Source organism: Monodelphis domestica, chromosome 8 (genome assembly GCF_027887165.1).
Source record: "Monodelphis domestica isolate mMonDom1 chromosome 8, mMonDom1.pri, whole genome shotgun sequence".
Classification (NCBI taxonomy): Eukaryota; Metazoa; Chordata; class Mammalia; order Didelphimorphia; family Didelphidae; genus Monodelphis; species Monodelphis domestica.
This window is the reverse complement of record NC_077234.1, coordinates 86276364-86296668: the sequence shown is the minus strand read 5'-3', so window position 1 is coordinate 86296668 and position 20305 is coordinate 86276364. Positions and strand designations below refer to the sequence as shown.

General features: G+C 38.7%; 1 long non-coding RNA gene across 1 annotated transcript in view; it reads left to right on the top strand.

Moving 5' to 3' along the window:
• Positions 1-18803, top strand: part of LOC103105407 (uncharacterized) — a 43863-nt gene extending 25060 nt beyond the window's left edge. The window contains exon 3 of the long non-coding RNA XR_471788.2: positions 17195-18803. This is a non-coding gene — a long non-coding RNA (uncharacterized LOC103105407). The remainder of the gene's footprint in view (positions 1-17194) is intronic.
• The last annotated feature ends 1502 nt before the right edge of the window (positions 18804-20305 follow it).

Sequence of the window (20305 nt, the reverse complement as noted above, 5' to 3'; positions counted from 1 at the left end):
CCTTGAGGTCTAGCTGTTTGTTTAAACTTCTTGAGAATGATATGGCTAGAGACAAACAGATTGGAGACTCTCTAACAACCTTTTCTCTCTTGGATACAAATGAGTGATAACTCCTCTGAAGATAAAATGATAATAAACAATGTAGCTAAAACAAAGACAAATAAGATATGATAAAGAAGTTTCATAATGATGCTGCTTTTGATAATGTAACAATATAGTTAATACCAGTAAGGTACTCAAATGTTTCTGTGGAATCGATGTCAGGAAGATAGTTTATATAATATAATCAAATAGTTTCCCGATACTTGTTACATATGAATAAATAGACAAAAACTGTGGTTTGGTACTCTGTGTCCCTTTTCTTTTTTTTCTTTTAAACTCTTATTTTCTGTCTTGATAACTCTTAAGACAAAAAGGCCAGTGCTAGACAAAGAGGATTAAGTGACTTGCCAAGGGTCACACAATAAATCAAATCTTCCCAACTCCTGGCCTGGTGATTTGTCCACTATGCCACCTCACTATATCCTTTTTATTTTCTACATTTCAATGTTGAAGGTTGATTGCTACTAACCCACTGACTTTTTTTTGAAGCATCCAAATCCTAGAGCACGAATTTGTTTTATACAAAAACTGGAAAAATAGCACCATCCACTAAGTACTGATGAAAACGACTATTCTAAATTCTATCAATAAATCAGATCATTTTTTATTCATAGATTACAACTTAAAAAAAAACTTATACTCTCAACAGATGGAGAGATCAGACATTAGGAAGGCAACTTCAGATATTGCCTAGCTTATCCCATGATTAAGCAGTCTTAGTACATCAATTTCACTTTAAACATGTTGCTGTTAAAATCTAGTCCTTCAGAATAATGACCTAGGGACCAATAACGTTCCCTGATGTTTTTCATATTGGGAATAATGAAAAAGGGTTTGTTTGTTTTTTTAAATGTGGTAAAAAGAAATTTGTTGGCAATAGAATTCAGGGTATAATAAAAGGGAAGGAAACTTCTAGGTAGGCTCTTAGGAGGTAGAAGAATATGACATGAGGGAAAGAGACTGAAAAGTGGCAAGGGAGGGGATGGTTCTTGCTTACTCAGATAGAGATTTTTATATCCTTGGGATCAGAAGTGGGAATTGATTAGCCACAGGAAAAAGATATAATATATTGTGACTTAGACCTTTATGAATCCTGTGAATGGCAGAAGATGATGTTACATTTACAAGCACTGAAAAGAAAGTTAGTATGCTGACTCATGTTAGCATTCCTCCTTATAGAGGAAATCCTGATAGCAAAAAGTCTGATTTCTGAGAATTGAGTCCTCAAAAGCAGGGGTCTGATGTTAGAGGCTCTACTTCAGCATATAAGACCCTCAAAACTGAGGTTCTGGTCTGTGATAAGCAGTGTAAAGGTAAGAGGCATAGAGTGAAAATGGAATCAATCTAGCAACAAGCTCTGCCCCAGTCATAGTTTGTGCTAAATAAAAATCAATACAATTGCCAAACCTATTCATATGACTTTTCCATGGATTTATAAGAACTCATTTTTAGCCAACAGCATAGAGGATGCTATTGGCCTTTTGAGATGTAATCATGTAAAAATTAAGATTTGTAATTCATATATAAAATTCATAGAAATAATAAACAGTAATCTTTTTTTCCAATAGAAAAGTGGCTGATGCAAATTTTTTCCAGCAAGAAAATGGTATATGTGAGTGTAGTTATTGAGCCATTCCTATCATACATCAAACATGTTTGATAAGAATATGATAGCCTAATGTCACATTAATCAATCAATAAGACTACTATGTGCTAAGCATTTCTTTAAGTGTTGGGGACACAAAAAGAGGCAGACAGCCCCTGCCCTCAAAGAGCTTACAATCTAATAGAGGAGCTTACAATATAATGGATCTAATATTCTGGACAAGATGGTCACTTTATGTAAATCTGAAAACAATTTTGGAGGGTAAGATTCTTTTCCTAACAGTACCACCCACAAAACATTTTGGACCTGTGGAAACTTCAGACACTTTCACTTTTTTTTTAATGTATTAATGAGCACAAAGAGAAGCAGTTGCAAAGAAGAATCGTCCAAAGAAGAAATTAAGAACAACTTTCTTTGGACTTTTAAAAACACCATATCCTTTTCTGTATAATAGTTGCTATCCTTGATAATAAAATTCTCATCCAGGTACTGTATCACATTGTGTGCTGAGTCAGAGACTGTATAACTCTGCTTTCTTGGGGTATGGCTCTCAAGGGAAAGGGAATATGTTCTTTCAGGACAGCAGGGTCCTACTTAGAAAATTGCCTCTCCTACATATTAATTGGTGTCCTGGTGCCCTGGAAAAAACTTCCATCCCTAGAGTAAGCAGGTTGCTTGCCCTACTCAACCCAGGCTCAGGCAAAATAATTGGAAACAGTAGCATAAAGATATTAACATTTAAGGACATGTTACTGCACAGGGTATAAAATTTAGACCCAGTCTCTTCCCAATGGACTGAACCATAGAACTATTCGCTGTAATAGCACTGTTGTTTGAAACAACAGAGTCCCTAATTATCTCCTTAATGGCTTGTCTTTTATAAAGCTTGCTCCCTTTTAAATTGCTTCCCACTCCCACCCTCATTCCTCCATCATTGATGTACTTTCACTGCATGTGTTATTCATTTATACCACAAGGAATAAGTAGAGTAAATAATCTTGCAAAAAAAAATTATAGCAAAATAAAATGTGGATAGCCAGGATACAAGTGTATCATTTAAATAACTGAATCTGTGGGTCTTCTGGCAACATATAAATCTCTACACCAATATACCAGTTTCTAACCTTTCTCTTTAAGGAAGTCCTGAAGGCAACATTCACATTTTTTAAACATAAGAACTTTTCCATGTTTAAACATGTAATTTTACACTGTGCCAAGGCACTGTGAAACACTGTATCTTTGCAAACCTGAAAAAAAAAAGTACATCGTGTGTTAGAATTCTTTAGCATTTACTTATGCCCAGCAAGACTTCAACCTGAGGCAGACCACTCAAGAATAGCACATGAAAAACATGATGTTTCTTGGGAACTGGCAATTGTAGATCTAGGGAATGGGAACAACAAGGAAAACACAGGAGAAGTGAAGGATGGCTGGTCACAAATGTGGAGTTAGTACAAGAGGAATTAAGACTTAAACCCAATGACCTAATGACATACACATCTTTCTCTTCTGTCTACCCCTTCTCCATGCTAAGGTTTGTTTCCCTCCATCTATGCCACTTAGACTTTCTAAATATATGGTATAAGCAACAACACACTATCATTCATTAACTATATGACCTTTTGGTGTTTTTACTGTTCTCATCTGTAAAATGTAAGCATTGGAGTAGATCTTCAAGGTTTATTCTATTCTACCAAGTACATATGACAACTACTATTCAAACCAAAAATTTCTTTACCCTGTGACTTCTAGAAATTGCCTTTTTACCTTCATACCTGACATAGATGATGACTTTTGTTCGAACATTCATTAACATTGCTTAAGCACTCACTTAACTATGAAGACATGTTACCATAGACAGCTGGCCTTAGCTTCAGAAAGACCTAAATCAATTCTGTGTTCAGACACTATTTGCACTGTAACCCTAGGCAAATTAATGTGTTAGGTAATTCCCTAAGATTATTAGTTGCAGAATAGAGATTGGTCTGATCTGATTTAGCTAATATATACATACACACACACATACATGAAATCACAGGTCTAAACTCTTCTTCAAAAAAAATATAGAATCCAAGCCCTTTTACCTCCAGGAATTTTATCTTAAAAAGAAAAAAGATAATGATGAATGAAAATGTTGATACCCTCAGAAGGAATTTTGATTTCACTCCTAGTACAACCACTTGCACATAAATTGAATTTCCACTTGACAATGATGAACAGATTGAATCTGCATCAGTAGAAAATAGTCACACTGAATCATGGGATCGCCTAAGTGTTGTGCATTTGTTTCTGTGATCTGGAACCAATGAAATGAAGTCTTGTCCCATTGTTCTTTGTCAATGTGGAAATCTAGAAGCCCTCAGTTTATTTAGTTGGGAGGTAGAAACCCCAGGTTTTGACCTTGTCACAGGAGAGTTTTCCCCCTGAGGGAAGGTCCTACTTCACCAGACAATAGACAATCCACTTCAGGTGGGAGATTATGATTTTTAAATTTCCTCCATCTTGCTTCGTCTAGCCCCCAGGAATGTGCACACCCACACTACACGGGCATGTGCTAGCTAATGACAAATCAGAAACAACTAACTGCCCCCCTTGGCTGTCCTAAGCCAAGCTTGAGCCACTATTGGCACAAGTGAGGTAGAGAACAGCCTCTGGAGTTCTCATGACTTCCTGTGGAGAGGACTGGAGGCAGTTCAATCCTGGAGCTCAAGCTTGGAGGAGCCCCGCAGACAGCTTTCCTTCAGATCAGTCACGTGAGTGACCCTCTCTTCTTCTGCTTCTAAGCACATGCATCTCTCTACCTGGCATGCAAGATATCTTGTAAGTGGCTGTGAGTGGGCTATTCAGCCCTAGGCACTTGCTTTTCTTATTTTGTATTTTCTTGATTTCTAATAATCTTAATAAACCTCATAAAATATAATACTTTTAGTAGAGAAACTAATGTAATCTTTACAAGATAAACACAATGTGAAGTCAAGTGACTCTTTGGCACAGTAGGTAGTACATCAGTCTCACAAGCTGAAGGTCCCGAGTTTGATCTAGGAAGGAGGGTGTGATATACTGAGAAAGGCAATTCCACTGGGTTTCCTTCTTGTTTTCATTTTTCTCTTTTTAAATTCTAGAAAAACATTTAATTCATAATATGTTGCAAATCAAGGAGGCTGTTTTATCACAGATCATATTCTGTTCAAAAGTACTATGGCCATTCATCAGAGGAAAGAAGGGGAAGAGAAAGTAAAAAGTATTTATGTAGTGTCTACTATGTGCCAGGCACTGGGCTGGCACTTTTTATATGTACTATCTCATTTGGTCCTTACCTTAACCTCGTGAGGTAGGTGCAACTGAAATCCTAATTTTAGAGTTGAGGAAATTGATGGGAACAAAGGTTAAGTGACTTGTCCAATGTCACATAGCTAGTGGGTGTCCAAGCCAGATTTGGATTCAGATCTTCCTAACTGCAGGGCCTACTATTTTTCCATTGTACAGCCAATTGTGTCTGGAAGGAGAAAGGACTCTGAACTATTAACTCTGGAGATCTAAGTTCTAGTCCCATATTTGTTAGAAACTACCTTTTGATCCAGGCACTTCACCATGGACTCATAGCAGGATTCTTTGTGATGCAAAAAAAGAAAATAAAACAAAGTAGGCAAGGCAGGGATTATTAACATGGTCAAATTCTTTCATATATGTATATAATTAAACATTACTATCCATAAGTAACAATCAATTGAAGAATTCAAAAAAGCAAGAGAGGTATATAGAGGGGTGCAGTGAAGTAAGTAGAGCCAGGAACACAATATATGCCATCCATGCCCACAACAATGTAAGTTATTGAATAAACAATCCAAACAATGTCGAATGATTATAATGACCCTGTTTATCTTCTCTAAAAGATGAGAAATGCCCCCTTTTTCCATCCTTTGGAGAGGTAAGGAATTATGGGTATAAAACATAACAGACTATCATTTGCTTGATATATAGATTGGTTTTACTGAACTTCCTCCCCTCCCCATTTTTGTTCTGTTATAAGAGGCAACTTGATGCATAGGAGAGGCATGCATTCAGGAATCAAGGTACTGTAAAGATAAATGACAACAAAAATCTAACCAACCTTGGTCATATAGAAAAGTTGGAAAAATGTATTTCTGTCCCTCCATTGCACCATTGCAGAGGTAGGAGAAACTGGTTGTGAAATATACATGTTTACACATGTGCATATGTATGCATACATATATAAACCTGTGTGTGTGTGTGTGTGTGTGTATATATACACACATCTAGGCAGCTGAGTGGCAAATAGAGCACCAGTTCTGGAGTCAGGAAGACCCAACTTCAAATCTAACATCAGACACTCAACTAGCCATGTGACTCATGGCAAATCACTTATCATCTGTTTACCTTAGTTTCCTCATCTGTAAAATGGGTTTGATAATTGATTTACTTTCCAGTGTTGTTGTGATCAAGCAAAATAATAATTATAATGCCTTTAGTACAATGCCTGGTATATAGCACTATATCAGTGTTAGCTATCATCATCATCATCATTGTAATGACATAAAGCATGGATAATATGTTGGATATTTTGCTTAATTTTTTAAAAAATCATTATTACAAGAGACCTGCCAAGTGGTGGATAAGGCATATATTTCAGAAATTACATTTATTTTAAAATAAAATCACTAAGAAGAGGTTAATATCTTCATTTGAAGAGCTCTGCAGGCTTCCTATCTAGAGTTTGCTCATTGAACATATCCAATTCAACTTAAAAACCTTATTCAATATCTTCTATATACATTTATGCCCTGGGGACAGAAAAATATAAACAGAACAGGATCCACCCTCAAAAAGTTTATATTCTGTTTTGAGGCACAATTTAGACCATGAAAAGTAAACACAAAGTCAATACAAAGTAATTCCTAGAGGGAGAGAGGACTAATAAATAACTGTGGAGGGGTCAGGAAAGGCTTCATTCACAAAGTCAGTGCTGACCTGACCACTGAAACTTCAGTCTCTTCTAAGAGGTATCTATGGGAGAGTGGGAGTATTGGGAAAAAGAAGATGAAAGGTTATCTGTACAAAGGCAAAGAGGTGGGAGATGGAATTTTTAGTGGGAGGAATAGTTAGATTAGTTTGAGTTGAATAGGTATTATGTGAAAGGGAATAATACAGAAAGACTAGAATGGTAGGTGGGATCAAAATTATGGAAGGCTTTAAATGTCAAGCATAATGTTTTGTACCTAAGAGATTTTTAAAAATATTTATGGTTTGACGGGTTTGGGATATATCAATTTGGCCGCTTTGTAGAAGAGATTAGAGATAAGAGAGATTGGAAGCAAAGAAACTAATCTTTATCAGTAGTCCAAATAAGATAATATCAGAGCCTAAACTAGAAGTTGAGAGATTTTCAGAGACTAAAGGATAGTCTGTAGGGCATTCATGTGGAGTTGTCCAAAAGGCAGATAGCAATTGGGGACTGAAGTTTAAGAAGTTTGGGACTGGGTATATAAATTTGGGAGTCCTTTGTACTTAAACCTTAAAGAGAGCAGTTTCATCCATTAAAATTGAATCCTAGGGAGATAATAAGATCACTAATCAATCAACATGTATTTATTAAGTGCTTACTGACATGGGCACTGTACCCCAGAAACCCAGGCCAGCTATTATCAGGGAAACTCCCTTGCCCTTGCATCCTTGTGACTCTTAACCTAGCAACACCCAATGACCCCACCCAGGGTCCTTAGATGTTTACCCTCTTTTGTCCTCTAGATTTAAGGTGGACCAAGAAATGAATCTTTATGCCTCTGGGAAGATCCCAGTCAGATGACCACCTCACCCCACCAAATGCCTGAGGGACTAACACTCTAAGTCATGTCCACACCAGGACATAGCATCTAGTAGTAGTAGTAATCGCTTGGTAACCAAGGATGAGAGGATGAAGATTGTCTTTGTGCGTTTTCATCTGTGATGTAGATGAGTGTGCATAAAGACACTTGTGCCTGAAGGAGATTTAAGTGGAAAAGTCGATGCACAGAGACAGTCCCACTCTCTCGGCATTGGATGCCTGGGTTCAGTGGCATAAAAAATCGTTACACCTGGAGACTTCCTCAGCTACATTGGATGGCCATGTTGTCCTTTGTGCTCCATCACGCCCTTAGCACTCCACAGTTCTTTGCTGCGTCGCCATCTCAGCTGTTGAACTTTCTTATTGGTTTCTTCTATCTGTTCAGCCAGAGCAGTCCTCACATGCTGAGTGAGCAAGGCCCTGGTTCACCAGGGGTCGATGACCCGATGGCTACTCTCACAAGATTTAGCCGGCCTGTTGAAGCCGTTGCCCAGAGTGTGGCTGCTGCCGCATGGTAGCAGCTACTGGGAACCACAAGTGAGAGCTGGGCATCAGGTGAGGGTCAGAGGCTGGAGAGCTGCCCTAGAAGGGCATGGCAAGCCCTCCATACCAGAGATATTACCCCTCCCTGAGCACTCCATACACCCATAGATGCTACATACATAGCATCTAAAGAGTATATAAACTCCAGAACTGATGTCGTCTGGGGGGCAGCCTCTCCATCCATGTTGTCCCCATGGGGGAACAGCCTTTCCTTTCATGCTGTCCTCCCAAGGAACTGCTCCCCATCTTGCTGTTCTACCTTGCTATCCTCCTGACCACTCTCAACATTACCTTATAAATTAATAAATCTCCTTTTTGTTTTAAGCTAAGTTTTGGAGTCTTGCATGCTTGCAAAAGGTATCCTTCCCGAACCCCAAGGCTATCCTTCCTGCCCATAACACTTACTGTATATTAAGACACCATACAGGAGCAGCTGGGTGGCTCAGTGGATTGAGAACCAGGCCTAGAGATGGGAGGCCCTGGGTTCAAATATGGCCTCAGATACTTCCTGGCTGGGTGATCCTGGGCAAGTAAGTCACTTAACCTCTATTGCTTAGCCCTTACTGATCTTCTATCTTAAAACAGAAGGTTAGAGTTTTAAAAAAAGAGAGAGACCATACTAGGTGCTGGAGAAAAGAGGAGTTGAGTTGAGAACAAAGTTTCAGATCACTGTGCTTAGTGACTAGGAGAATGATGATTCAGTAAAGTATACTAAAAAGAAATGGAAAATAGAAGAATAATCAGGAAAAAGTGTCATGGAAGCCAGAGGAGGGGAGCATATTCAGTAGGAAGGGCTCAATACCAAAAGCTGAAGCAGGATCAAATAGATTGAGAAAAAGGTCATTAACAGTAGCAGTTAGGTCATTGGTGACACTGGAGAAAGACATCTCAGCTAAGTGTTTCTATCAGTCATACTGCAGAAGGTCAAACAGCGAGTGGAAGATGAGGAAATGAAAGCAACAGTCTAAATCAATGATCTTCCACTCAGGGAAGTTGAGAAGCTTCTGGGTTTAGGGCAAAATGAGATTAAAGGTGCATGTAAAAGATGAGCCTTAGCTAGATGAAAAGCCACCTCTGCCAGAATTGACATGAGGAAGAGGAGAAAATTGGGAATAATGAGACATTTCAGGGTGTGGCTAGAGTAAAAGAAGATCATAATGGGTAGTCTTAATATTCTCAATACAGTATGAAGTAAGGTCTTCTGCTCAGCTGGCAGTCGGGGGTAGAAAGGACATAATAGACTTAATAAGAAGAGTTTGGAAATGTCCCTTTTGGAGGATATGATAACAAATGTCAACATGGAATCTAAAAACCCCAAACTGGTAGCCTCCTGAGATCTGATGGCCCCTCAGTTTAGTTCATTCGAAGGTGAAAGCCTCAAGTTTGACCTTGTCACATGAGAGTCTCTCCCTGAGGGAAAGTCCAATTTCTGCACTAACAATAGACTTTAAAGTAGTTTAAGTGGGAAGGGCTAATCCCATCCAGTGTTAAGTATCTCTTTTTGTCCCAATGATTTCTCCCCTTAGGCCAAAGTCCTTTACCTAGGTAGCCCAGCCCCCAGCCAATCTTTCCCTTTTGTGTCCATTGTAAAGCATCAGCTTCTCACTATTATTCCGGTCTGGGACTCCTCATTTTTCTTTGTTAACATTGTAAAGCCAATCAACTATCCTCTCATCCTCAATCCTCAGTTCCCCTAAAAAAGTATTTAAGCTTCACAACCTTAAGGCCTCTTTAGAGTTTTTCCTCTAATCAGTGAGAGTCCCAGGAGTCCCTGACCAGAGCAGCTCAGAGTTTGGGGACTGTGCAAGTGTTGGTCACACACAGCTCTGTGAGGAGGCCTAATAAGCCTTAGCACGCACTCCTTTTCCCCTAACTAAAAAGTGGGTCTTTTTTGACTGTTTAATAGTTGGGGTTTTTTTTTCCAGTTTAACAGACAATTAAAGGATTATCTTGCAGCAATGAGGACACATGAGTAGAAAAAAATGTGTAGTGAATCCATTCAGCATAGCTGTGTGAATTCCTTTTCAGCACAGAGGTAAGAAAAGGGATCTCAGGGTTTGGGTTTTTAAGGAAAGATTGGCAGATAAGGGAACCAAAAGTAAAAGACAAGTCACTGAAAGTAATGGTGAGGATTAGGAAGACTTAAGAAAAGTGAAAGGAACTTTTGATTCCAGACATTCACTCTTGATCCTGAAGATAGGACCTGGGTGGGGGGATTGTTAGATCAAGGGTATGACCTTATCTATGCACGATTAAGGTCAAACAAAGCTGCTGTTTATAAGAGATAAGGTTCTGAAGGGAAGGGAGACTACTTGGGAGACTTGAAGAGAACTAGAAACTTAAGGAGGGATAGAGCTGGAGCAGCATCTGTCAGTGTTGGAGTCAGAGTAGAAAAGGGAGGTAAGTGGGGTGACCTTGAATGAAGATTCGATGTGAATGGCAGGAGGGCAAGGGTAAAAAGTTCTCTCTAGTATCCAGATAGTTAAAGGAGGAGAGTTGAGTCCAGAGTAGGGATGATGGCCTGGGGGAACAGTGAGGGATGGAGCCATTTTGAGCTGATGGTAAAATGAGGCAAAAGAAGAGACTGAAGGAAAGTAGGTTATGGTTGAAGAAGGAATTTCAGGTCACCTAACTCTCAACACAGTCATCTTTCTTTTTTTTAATTAAGTTTAATTAATTTAGAATATTTTTTTCCAGTTATATGATTCATGTTCTTTCCTTCCCCTCCTTCCACCCCTCCCCACCATAACCGATGAGCAAATCCACTGGGTTTAACATGTGTCATTGATCAAGACCTATTTCCTTATTATTGATGTTTGCACTAGGGTGATCATTTACATATCCAACCATATCCCCATCACGAGCCATGTGATCAAGCAGTTGTTTTTCTTCTCTATTTCTACTCCCACAGTTCTTACTCATAAGTCCCTCCGAATTGTCCTGGCTCATTGAATTACTGCTAGTAGAGAAGTCCATTATCACAGTCATCTTTCTGATGACCCACAAAAGAGAGAAGTTCACAGAGCACCATGGAAAGAGGGAACAGAAGACAATATTGATTTATAAGGCCTAGAGCTGAGGTTATTGTGGGAGTTGGGAGGGAATAGAAAGAAGAGGAAAGTAGCAGACAGTGTAGGGTCTTTACATGTTCTTTTTGCATGTGTCCTGAGCAGTTGGGTCCCCATGCCAAGTGTTTATCCTAAGGGATACAGTCTGCTTATGTCCAACCTGGTGGAAGGGCACCTGGGGAAAAGGGGGCTGATGGACACAGGACTTTGGGATGGGTGGGGAATAGCAATCTAAAGGTCTGATTGAGGGCATAAATGAGTAGGGATTAACAGGGATGGGAACCACTCCCTTCTTCCACAGATTTTTTGAGATGTTAGCAATTGGTCAGGACTCTCAACTACTTTATTCTAGTTTTTTTTTCTTCTCCTAGCTGAACCCTTTATTCATCATCCCATACCTTCTATCAATTAAAAATCTTTTGGGAAGTTTATCTGCTATTTCTTTAGCTAAACCAGCATAAAGATATCTTTTATGATGGCATTTTTAAAATAGTATTTGAGATTATATTTTTATTTTAATGGAATTAATATCAGTGGAGATTGCTTGTAGGTTCTGAGTATGGTAATATTTGAAACAGTCTCTAATGTTACTCTTTCACTTGGACATTACTCTTTGAAATACAAACCAATAATAACCTTTAATTTTCTCACAAAGCAGCTAATCAGATGTTTAGATACATTTTTTTGTGACTCCTAACATCCTAATTTTCATAGAAAGATGTAATAATTTGATCACTGAAATTTCCTAATTATTTTTGACTTTTACAATGAACTCTGATCTTGCTCTCTTCATATTCCTGCCTATTTTTATTATGCTCCCGAAGAAAATAAAACTTTATTTTTATGACAGCTCCTTTGGGGGGGGGGGATATGATTTCCTAATGAATGATGGATATGTCAGTGATAATTAAAGCAAAAAAAGTCTACTCATGCCTTAGATAGGTACAGGCTGGTATTTGGTGGTAGAATACAAATTTTCTCTAAGGAATAGGACTTTATCTTGATCATAGGCATATGTGAGTGTGTATAACCTGTACTTTCTGTCTTAGTAACAACTCTAAGACAGAAGAGCAAGGTCAAGATAAATGAATTAAGTGATTTACCTAGGATTACAGCTAGTAAGTGTCTGAGGCTAGATTTGAACCCAGGTCTTCCTGATTCCAGGCCTAACACTGTGCCACCTAGCTGCTCCTGCCATATATATTTATTTTTAAAATTTTTACATATTCCTTTTTTTAAAAAATCATAGTAATTTCCCAATATATCCTACTCATTCACTCTCTTCTTACAAGAGAAATTAATTAAGCAAAACAATCAACCAAAATAATCATGACTGATACCATAAGCAACATTTCATACCCTTAGCCCCCATTTGTTCATTTTGTTCTTTTTAAAATTTTATTTTATTTTATTTCAAACCACTTTCCCCTTCCAGCAAGCCTCCCTCCCACTCACCCTACCCCCACATTGAGAAAGCAAGAAAAATAAAACTCTTTTTGCAAACATGTATAGTTAAGCAAAATAAATTTCTACATGGGCCATGTCAAAAGAAAAGAATATCTTAATTTGCACTGAGTCCATGACCTCTCTATCAGGAATTGGTCACCTGTGAGTTGTACAGTTCTGATTTTTATGGCCTGATTTTCCTCTGTCATTTTTTGTTTCTCCTTTTTTCAATTGGCCTATTTCTTCTTGCATTGCTTTAATTTCTCTTCCTTACTTCTCCCCTGCTTCTCTTAATTGATTTTTGAAGTCTTTTTTGATCTCTTTCAGAATCTGTGTCCAATCCATATTTTTCTTTTGGATTTTGCATGTGTTTGCTTTCACTATCTCCATAAAAATTTCTTAGGTGCTTTTTTTGTTGTTTGCTCATTTTTCCTACCTAATTATAGGCAGACTCTGTTTTCTGGGAAGTTGAGGTACCCTATTAAACTTCAGACCTTCCTTGATGCTATTCTTAGCTTATTTTCTGGGTTTTTACCAGGTTCAATTCTTCAAAGATGGTATGATGGCCTGAGGGCTAAGAGCTCTGAGAGCCCCCTCTTATCTGAGCTCTGCAAATTCCTTACCTGGGTTTGGGTCTCTGTAACACTTGTACTATCTTGTCCCTGCTTGGAAATTTTCTTAGACTGCTTCTGATTTAAAGTCATTATGAGCCAGCAGGAAGCTCTTCAGGTTCAGAGTGACAGAACTATAGATTCCTCTTTGGTCTGAGGTTCCTGCCCTGGTTATTCCTTTGCAAAATTCAGACTGTGTGGATTTACGCGTTGGCTATGGGGGGTGGGGGGAGGAAAAGAAAATGATCTATGTCTTTAATGAATAATGCTTGGAAATGATCAAATAAAATATAATTAAAAAAAAATTCAGACTGTACTGGTGACTGAAGCTGAAACCCTAAACTGTTCTTGGGGTCAGAGCCACAGAACTACTATTTGCTTCTGAACTTGTGCCCTGCCCAGTACTCAGGTGAACTGTGCCGTTCCTAACCTTGCATACAAGTCCCTTCCTCAGTCCACCAATGATCTGGAACTGGGTAATAAAGACCAGAATTGCCAGGGAGCATCTGTTCCTATATGAAATCTCTTGCCCCTGGGCATAGTCTCAGTCCTCAGTCTCTATGAATTGGAATGCTTAAACTGCAAACTCCTGGTCAAACCCTGTCTCCAGGTCCACAAGCCCCCCTAACTTGATATGCTGACCTGGGCTGGAAAAAATGACTCACTATGATTTTTTCCCCCTGAATTTCCTGATCATAACTTGGTCTGGTGCACTTTCTAGATCTTTGTGGAGGAGGTGTGGGGGAGAGTGCTCAGCTGTTCTTCCTGTTACTTTGGCATGTTGGCTCTGATCCCAGAGTCTCATCTGTTTCCAGGGACCAAGATTGATCATTGCAATTCATCTGAGTTTGGCTACATTTTAATTAATTTCATTTACATTATTGTAGTCTTTGTGTTTATTGTTCTGTTGGTTCTGCTTTCTTCACTCTACTTAAGTTCTTATAGGTCTTCCTGTGTTTCTCTGAATTCTAAATCCTTATCCTATAGTGGGATAATACATTCAGAACTAGTATGAAGTCAGCTGAATAACTATATCAAGAAAATGCCACTCATATCTTTCAGTTTGATGAATTGCCTTAAAAGTCCAAACCCTAAATGAAATTCCTGAGCCAATCAAGGAACTTTTTTATGGCTCATAAATTTGAATGAAATAAGGATATGTATGAAATGGAGGAACCTGGCTGACTGTATTTACACTCTGCTGATTATCACCTGCTTCATTCTATCTGCTCCTTTTCCTTCAAGAACCAGCTGGCATGCTATATAGAGCCATCTCTGAAACCTCTAGGTGGAAGTCAGGACTTCCTTCTCTGAACTACTGTATTACTTTGTGTCCATCATTCCTTCTACCAAGCATCGCCCCAGCTAGATTGGGAAGTTGCTTTAGGGCCGAGTCTTAGGTAAACTTTGTATCTCCCAAGCTCATTGTTCAGTGTTCTACTGAATAAAGTACTCAATGTTGAATAGATTTGCGTATTATAGAGAGTTCATAAATAACCCTGGCATAATGCTAAGAGCACTAGACTGGTAGTCCAGTCAATCATAATTCTTGTATTTACTATGCTTGTAACATTAGGCAAATCATTTGAACTCCGGATCTGTTTCTGCCCCCCTAAAATGAGATCATACCTGCTCTACCTTCCTCACAGGACTGTCATGAGAAAAGTGTTCTGTAAATCTTAGAGTGCTCTAGAAATGTGAGATTATTATCAAATTCACTCAAATCCGATTCAGATTCCTTGTAGAGTCCTAGAGAACACAGAGGAGATTCTACCAAGTAGGGAAAGACTTCAGGCTGGGACTATGCAACAAACCTGTTTTCTAGGCACCAATCTAACTTGGTTCTGATGTCCCTTGCCAGTTCAGCTATGGAGTGATGGGTTTTTTGGCTACTCAGTAACTCTCAGTGGTCTGCTGGGGGGGAGGGGGGGGAGGAATGGGAGAAATCTACACAGATAAAATCACAAGTTCTTTACATGTGTAGGGAATGAAAGAAATGTGTAGAACCTACTTTAAAATGTTAATTATCACCATTAGAATTTTAACTACCACATTTGAGTAAATTTTTGCTTTCCTGTGTGTACCTCTTGTAGGCCTGTGTACCCAAAGGATCTTCATTCAACAAACATACATTAATAATAAAAATGATGACATAGGAAATTTAAAACTATTATATTTTTCCCCATCTTTAGGTACCAACTTTTTTCAAACTACATTAACACATTAATTAATTGTACTTTCTAGAACATCTGTCACTGCTTGTCTTTTTCCAAAATGTTATCATTTACCAGTCTCCATTAATGCCAACTTCACTTGATTATTTTTTAAATGTGCCAATACTTTCAAAGAGCTCTGAAAATACGAACTGGGTGAAAAACTGATCCATTTAAAAAAGCAATCTACTGCATGATTGCACATCTATGACCTTTAATCATATTACCTACTGTCTTGGAGAAGGGAGAAGAGGAAGGAGGGAGAGAACATGGATTGCAAAATGTCAAAAAACAATTATTAAAAATTGTATTAACAAGTGAAAAATAAAGAAAAAAATTTAAAAGCACAATATAATTTATAGGCCTAGCTTGTCTCAAAAGGGCATCCTCCAGAAACTGCAGATTTGAAATGCCAGTTGCAAGTAACTTAGTCTTTAAGGATATCTGGCATAATTTGTAAAGGTTTATATTTGTTGCAAATATTAAAATATTATGGAATTAACCACTCTCACATGGTCTTAAAAGTCTTGATAAACTCTATGTTTTTAAGCCATGATTAGAAATCAGAAAGGAGATAGTCTTGCCTTTGGCTTTGACCTCCTTATGAACTTGAGTAAGGTAGGGCAGATAGAGTAAAATGCTGAATAACTCTTTATAGTACCATTAATACCATATTTTGTCTACTTTTAAAAGAAATATGAAGGGAGTTTTAGTTTTCTTTATCTTTAGATAAAAAGTAGTCAAGCTCGTGAAAACATGCATTTCCTCCTTGTTCTAAAGAATTTTATCTGAACTTACATAGTATTTTATTTCTTTTAGACACAAACATTCTGTTCTGTTTTGTATTTATGTGTGTGTGTAAGAGATCTCCCTTTTATATATAAGATTTCAAAGCTTACCAGCTTGAGGAGCCCAGTTTTCCTTGGGTGGGCCAACATAAAGGTGGCACATCTCCCTTAATTTTAGTGCCTTCCTTCTATGATTATGAACGATTTATCCTGTATTTTTTCTGTTTGTATTTAGTTGTTTACATCTCTCTTTGAGAGCAGGGGCTTTTTTTTTTTTTGCTTTGTATTTCAGTCCTTACCATAGTACCTCACCCATCTTAGGTGTTTAATAAATGATTGCTAACTTGACTTTTTTCCTTGGGAGGTCTCTTCCCCGCCTCCATAGAGACCTCTGCTCTTGGCTCCTCACCTTATTTCTCTGCAAATTCATACCAACAGCAAAGTGTAACTTCTGCTCTAACCAATTCTTGACCTTGCAAGGTTCCCGGAGCTCCATTTCCTTTCTTCCAGGTCCATCTCCCCTCTATCTAACCCTTTTTGCTCCACTTGAAAAGGTTTCTAGTTGTGTTCCTTGTGGGTACCTTGAGGACAGGGACTGTCTTAATCATCCGTTTATTTCACCCAGTGCCCAGCCTAGTAGGAGCTCATTGAATATTTGATGGATCCGTGAATGATGATGTCAGGCATTCCCTGCCCATATCCTCCCCAAAGCCAGAGCTCCTCTATCCCAATATAAACACAAGGTCATAAAAAGATAGGCTGGGAAAGGACCCACCTTAAAAATGTGTCAGGGGAACCTTATATAGATCCCTTCATGGCATCTTTTACTTAAGCTTTTTATTTGTATTGTTTTCATAGTCACATCATGCCTCTGTGCTAAGGATTTGTAATAACATCTTAAGTCACATTCACAGTATTAATTTATTAAAATACTCTTCTACTGCTTTATTCTGAAATTTTGTTCTCCCTCCCCAGGGTCGAATGAAGACTGATGTAGCAATTTATTTGGGGGACCACGATAAAGCAGGCAGCTAGCCCTGGCTTAATGCCATTTTCCGTAGGAGAAAGAGACCAAAAGGAGCCGTCTTCTGTCCACCCTTGGAGAGCTCTCATTGCTGGAGATGCTTCAGGACCCAATCTGGCAGCCAGAGGTAGGACTTGGGACGGTTCCCCTTTCCGAAGCCCTCCTTTAAGGATGATTCCCAAAGAAGATTCCATGGAACTTAGTGAAGCAAGTAAAATTCCATCACAATCAGTATTTACAAAGGATTCTGAGGATGGCCCATAGTCATGCTGCTTTGTTAACCTTTCTTGGAAGAGTCATTTCACTTCTTCACACACATCTTCTCGTCTATAAAATGCTTAGATGACCTCTAAAATCCTTTCTAGTTAATATTCTGTTCATTTTTACAATCAGTTCTCTAGAAGGTAGTCTCGACAATAAATGCTTAGTTTGGTACCTGTCTGTGTAGTAAATAAAAGTGCCTCTTTTTGTCCTGATTGCACTGGAGAGCCAATGGAGGGAGAAAAGCTAGGTTAAGTCCTTTTACTGTGATTTTAACATGTCCTCAAGCAGATGTCCCCTCCAGTTTCCCTCTCCCCTTTCTACCTACATTCCCTCATGATTTTAAAAAACCTATTAAAATAGCCAAATGTGACTAAAATGAAACAATACCCCCATAACAGAGGGGGGAGAGAAATAAGGACTTATTTCTCACATGCCTACTATATGCCAAGCACTTTTTTTTTTATAAATACCTCATTTAATCCCCACAACAGTCCCATTTTACAGTTGAGATAACTGAGGTAGAGAAGACTCAAACTTGATTTGAATTGTAGTCATCCTGACTCCAAGTTCTGTGTTCTATCCACTGCACCACCAGCTTCCTTAGGAGCTAGGGGGACACTTGACTTGTTATACCACCTACATACTTAGCTCTTTGGAATTGAAGTTTTTTTTGGGGGGGGGGGGTTTCTTCTGCTAATTCTCTTAAGGAAGGGTTTAGCTATAGTTCAACCTATGGCTTTAGATTTTGCAAATGTAATTTCAAATCAGGAAATATGTCTCTAATGTATACCCATACTTGCTTATCAAATGGTAGGGTTAAGTAGTTGGAACCTTTCATAATTATAGAATTAACAACATAATTTGTAGGTTTTGTTATTTTTTTAAAACCCTTACCTTCTGTCTTAGAATCAATACTGTGTATTGGTTCAAAGGCAGAAGAGTGGTAAGGGCTAGGCAATGGGGGTTAAGTGACTTGCCCACAGTCACACAGATAGGAAGTGCCTGAGGTGAAATTTGAACCTAGGATGTCTCCAGGCCTGATTCTCAATCCCCTGAGCTACCCAGCTGCCCCCTTGTTATTTTCTTAAACTAGATTTTACTGGTACCAAGAATGTCCATAATGCTTTGTTTCCTAGACTTCTTCAGTGGCTGGTTTATTCTCTAAAGCATCTGTTTTTTACCAACAAACAATAAATTGTTTTTGGATAGCATTTGTTTCTAGACCATCCATTTCTCCTTGACCACTTCCTCCAAGGTGAATCCTATCTTGTAATAAAGAAAAACACTTAACAAATATCCCGACTCAAGTTTTGTTTTGTTGTTGTATTGCTGACTTGGGACTGGTCATGACTATTAAGTCAGAATTCCTTACATATTTACATGATTGTAGTCATTGTCTACTTCTTCTGATTTGATATATATTTAGTAGTGGAATATCTGAGCAACAAGTATGAACGCTTTAGTGACTTTTTACACATAATTCCAAATCGTTAGAACAAATTCTTCCCAAAAGCCATCAGACACTTCATTTTCAGTTATCATCTTGGGAACTTAACTTTGAGCCAGGTTATTTGGAGTTGTTTCCATCTGTATTTTTCTTAGGCATTTGGAACAATCCTTTACTTTGGCAGTGCTCTTATACAATGTATGTTAATGGTTTTTTTTTTTAACCTCAGCATCAATACTCTGTATTCCTTCTAAGGCAGAAGAGCAGCAAGGTCTAGGCAATGGGAGTTAAGTGACTTGCCCAGGGTCCTATTTGAACCCAGGACTTTTCATCTCCAGGCCTGGCTCTCTATCCACTGGACCACCCAGCTGCCCCTTCAAGATTTCTTTTTAAAAGTATATTCTTGGGGGTAGCTGGGTGGCTCAGTGGATAGAGCCAGGCCTAGAGACAGGAGGTCCTGGGTTCAAATGTGGCCTCATATACTGCCTAGTTGTATAACCTTGGGCAAGTCACTTAACCCTCATTGCCTAATCATTTCTGCTCTTCTACCTTAGGACACCCAGTATTCGAAGATGGAAGGTAAAGGTTTAAAAAAAAAATTAATTGAATCCACGACCCAATTGAGATTCATCTTAGATGTTATCTAATGGAGATAATAATATTGCTTTCCTCTACCTGAACTTCTACATCTTCTGTTCCTTAGATCATTAGATTAGAACTGGACCCACCAGTCCAGAGGGCAATGACCTGTTTTTGTAAGGGAGCTAAAAATGGTTTTTACATATTTGTAGCTTGGGGTTTAGGGGTAAATTTTAAGGTTGAGACAATATAATTTTAGTGGTTGCCAGGGATTTATATTCTAAATCCCAATGAAATACTTGAGTCAGAATGGAATTTTATGGTGGTTTATTTACAATAGAAGGAAGAAATTAAGAATGAGGGAGAGGGAGAGAGAAAAGGGAAGATCTAGTCTGAAACAGGGAGAGTTCAGAGGCCTCAGCCAAGGGGCCTTCCCAGAAGATTAAATCTAGTTCAGCTTCCAGCCACGAGGCCTCCTCCACGATGAGGGACCTCCTTGGAGGCTGGTGCCTTCAGAAAGGTCAAGGGAAAGGGGAGTCAGACTTATCACTCACCATGTGGTCATTTTAGGGAAGCTGTCCGAGGTCCAAGTGCTTCAAGTCAAGTTCCACTGCCAAAGTCCCTCTCACAGGAAGTGACATGAAATATAAAGACACTTCCTATATCTCACATGTACCAATGGTGGCTTAAACTTGGCTTTGGACAGCCATAGGGGTTAGTCAATTGTTTCTGATTTGTCACTTTCTAGCACACGAGGGTCATGGACCTTCCT